The 4291-nt window shown below is 43.4% G+C and overlaps 1 protein-coding gene across 4 annotated transcripts in view; it reads right to left on the reverse strand.

Moving 5' to 3' along the window:
* IPMK (inositol polyphosphate multikinase) overlaps nt 1-4291 on the reverse strand; it is a 40696-nt gene that overhangs the window by 31961 nt on the left and 4444 nt on the right. The window lies entirely within an intron of this gene.

The raw sequence follows: 4291 nt of genomic DNA on the forward strand, positions 1-4291 counted from the left end.
GCAGGGTGAAGGAGGAAAGGCGTACTACTCACACCCCAAGCATCACCCAGTCACTGCAGGAGAGCAGAAGGGCACTTCAAATAAAAGTTTACAGGAAGATTTATTGATCTGTTAAGCATAAGATCCCAGTTTATTAGGTACTGCATTAGCAACCTTTAAAAGTTCAGCATGCCGGGCTCAGAACAGGTACACACAGTAACAGGTTTACAGCCCCACTGAGCGAATGCCAGAAACCAGAAGTGAAAGAGCTGCTATTTCAAAACAGTTGAGCGACCTTCTCTTGTTCTGCTGAACACAAGAAACACTCCATCTCCTAGTGCTAAACACACAGCTTGGAGGAAACCCTAGTCACAAAGATAACCTCAACACCTGTACATTCTCTCTTCCTCGGTTTTAAATACTTGCAGCCTGAGCTCTATCCTTTTCTGTCCTCAAAAGCAGTGCCCTATTTAAAGCCTGACACTCCAGTTTCCTCCCCCTCTTCAAGGCACCAACAGGACAGTAGTTTCTGCAATGCTACATTCTTGACGTGACAAATTAAGAAAAACCCTGTGCTGAAGAGGATAGCTTTTAAACGGGGAGAGAGAGTTATGCTAGCACACAGTGCTCTCGGGTACAGCCTGGCACGTTCGAGACAAGAGCTCTGCACCCAGCTAAGCAGGCAGGTTTTACCTCGTACAGTGACTGCACTGACCTTTCCAAAGGATGCTTTTCTCACGGTTCCCAACTCATCTGCCAGAAGAGATCGCCGTAGGAGGGCTGATAGGCTTCTTCCTTCCCTCTCCCAACGCTGCTGAACTCCATCAGGCTGTTTCAGCACATATAAATGCACCCTGGCATAAAGCAGGCCGAAGCCAAATATCGACACACGCAGAGTAGCAGCCCGCTTTTGTGGATTTCTTTGCATGCATGCATAGGCAGCCTACCACAAACACATACTGCCTTTTACCAATCTATTTTCTTTAATGGAAATGGGTCACTACTACATAATATATTATACTGCGTTTTCAAACAACGCGATTTTCCTGTTTCCACATCTCTTCATACTGCTCCCTCCTGAAACTCCTTTAAAAGCAGTCCTTCAGAGTGCCTCCGCCCACACGTTCTCACCAACTGTTTCCATTAGATGGAAACAACTGATCATCAGGGTAGATAGTCCTTAAAAAACCACAACACTTCTACTTCAGGTTTTTTTTTTTTTTCACTCTCTTGCTGCTCATACCTATTGAAAACAAAGTATTTTGTAGCTATTCAAAGCTAAAAAACTCCCAATTTTTTTTTACCCAGATAAGCATACCAGAAGACCTGGTAAAACACTCCGTGGTTATGCAGCCTGTGTTCGTAAGAAGTTCATGCCCTCAGGTACAGGAAGGGAGTTTGCAGGAATAAAATTAAAACATTATTTTGATTTGATAATTACTCATATTTACAGAACTCAACAGAAAGTAGACATTACCCCTGGGAAGTCACACTCCAACGACAAGTTAAGCAATACATAGTAAGTTATTAAGAACGGCTACAAACAGCTCATTGTTCTACTGCATTTTATCAACGAAGGTATTCACGATAATCTTGTCATACACTGTTTTTCCCCTCCCTCATAACACAGAATCACGGCAAGCCATTTCCCCATCAGTAGAGAATGACACATACTCCTGCAGCAGAGATAAAAGTTTGGTGAAATAATCTCTTAAGAAGGAAGACCTATACTTAGAGGGTGGGTTTTTTGTTTGGCTTTTTTTTTCTTTTTTAGCCTGCTTAACTGAAAATATATTATCAGGAAAACAGAAAGGTAACCTAATGGCAGTTTGAGTAGGAATTACTTGAGAGATTTTCCAGTTTCCCACTTTGACAGAGACCTGTGAAATTTTTCAAAGCTGCCAGTTGCCACCCACTTCTGAGCAGGTTTCAGATCACTATTAGTATCTTGCACTAGAGTGTCTTGCTCAAAGTTCCATTCCAAAATGGAAGCCCATTTTGTTTGGACTCTACCAGCCAGCATTCAGCTTCGTGCTCAATAGCAAATAACCTATCAATAACCACAGAGAAAAAACTTCTGGTGATTCACTGATGCAGACTACGGCCCTCTGTCACATTCACACAGACAGCTGAAGGCAAACCCAGCAGTTTTGGAAGAGAAGGCTGTCTTGTCCAGACAGAAGATAGTATCTACCTGGTATCAGGTTAAATATATCAGAGTTATAGCCAGACTTGTCTCCTAATGCCTCATTGTCTTCTATCATGACATATCCCCTGCAACCTTCAGCTCACGAGCGCTCAGACTGCATTCTAAATTACTGCTTCCTGGTCACTGCTGGTTATTCAAAGACACTTCTGCCTCGGAGCTGCAATAGCTGCTCTCCAGCTGACTTCTGCAGCTGAAGCTGACACACGCTTGTTTTCTTGCTACCATAAACTACAGAGGTTCTCAGTTACTTCAGCCAAGGAGGTTTGCTTTACCCATAAGTAAAAAACACCCCACTTGTTTCCGGCCCAGGTACTGGCGTACTAATCTTAATTCAGGCCAGGGTAGGGTAACATGCAAAGGAAGCAATAACTGATCTATCACTACAGACAAAACAGTTATAAGCACATATGAAAAAACAGGTGCAGAAATTTAAAAAAAGGTCATGATTAATCCATATATACTAATGGGTAACCTTCTGGTTTGATCTTATCAACAGACTTGCTGTCTAGTCCTGACAAAGTGACAGCCTGGGATTCATCAGTCTTGTTTCACTTGTTTTGTTTCTGCACTGTTTCACACCACCTCCTGTACCTGACTGCCTTGTAAAACAACCCCTTGTCTCAAGGAGTGGTAAAATCCTCCTTCCCCTGTTCTCTGGGGGCTCATTAGCCTGTTCGAAGGTGATAAAGTCTCTTTGATTAGAGACCACAAGCTCCATTGACCTCAGTCACCAAAACAGGGCGGTCTTGCTGTTGTTCCCACTGCCTATCAGTTTAACCACTACAACTGACAGAAGACTGCCAACACAAGGAAAGTTTTCCATCTTTTAAGTAACTCAAACCATTGCATCGATGTCCAAAAAGCACCAGCACGGCACAAGGTAAATGGCAAGAATGGGAAGACAGACCTTTCCCTCTTGGCAGCAACGAGCTGTATGTGAAACTGTACCTCACACTGAACCTCACAATCCGCAGTAATCCTCATCTTGTAACAACCATATGTAGTGCTTAGGTGTCTATATCCGCATCACGTGGTTCTTGCCCGAGAGCAAACATGATAGTCGTTAATCACAGAGAAGCGACAAATCCCAAAGACCTCTCTCCTGTACTTTCACCTACATGACACACATGCATTTGTTCTCCTTCCCTTCTCCCATAAAAAGCCATTCTAGTCCACGCACAACTAATTGCATATACACCTTTCCCTTTCTCCGCTATTTTTCAAGAATTGCCCAACCCCCTTCCCAAATGGCTTATAACCAAAAAAAGTCCGTGTCAGAAGTGACCCGGCAAGGCCCTGGAAGACATAATTGAAGGTAACTGCAAGTTACTAGCACTGAGACCTGACTACTTCCACTACAACATGGCACAGTAACAAGGGCACTAATACAGACCTCCTTCTCAAAGATTTTGCCCAGGGTCTTGCTCACAGCTTGTCACGCAAGTCTAAGCAACAGGCAAAATGGCAAAGCCTGTGCTGTGAACAGTTAATGCCTAAGCAATGCTCAAGCTTACCCCCTTGCACCCGCTGGCTTTAGTTAGGGAAAGCACTTTACCGGCTGTACCTCACGATTTCACAGAAGAGTAAGTAGCCTGGCACTCAAAGGAGTCTGTTCAAGCTTTCTCCTTCTACTGAAGAATTATCCCCCAGGCTGGATTGCATCTTTCTTAACCTCATCTGAATGACAGTCACTGAGAAACCTCAGGAAAATATTTACATTCAGATTTAACTGGCTCCTGCTGAGCTCCTACTAAGTCAAGAGCTGCTGTTTTGTCTAGCAGTCCCATCATGAGAATTATCGAGTAATGCCAGCATGCAAACACATTGTCCGCTTAGAGCATGTTGCTTAGTCTGCTTTAATGTGAGAGGTTTCCACAAAATACATTAAGGTCTTTCGGTAACTTAAATTAATACCCTTCGGGGGAGAGGAAGCAAGCCAAACAACATAGTAGAAAGAGGGTCTCAAGACTCTTCTTCTCATCCTGCATGAAGATTTCTACAGTTCTTCATACCTAGTATGTCATGGAAAGGGATGACATATCAAGCTGATATGTTAAAAAACACACGATGGACTATCACAGGCAGGTAGGTCAGTAAGGGAAA

Source organism: Egretta garzetta, unplaced genomic scaffold, assembly GCF_000687185.1.
Source record: "Egretta garzetta isolate BGI_Z169 unplaced genomic scaffold, ASM68718v1 scaffold536, whole genome shotgun sequence".
NCBI lineage: Eukaryota > Metazoa > Chordata > Aves > Pelecaniformes > Ardeidae > Egretta > Egretta garzetta.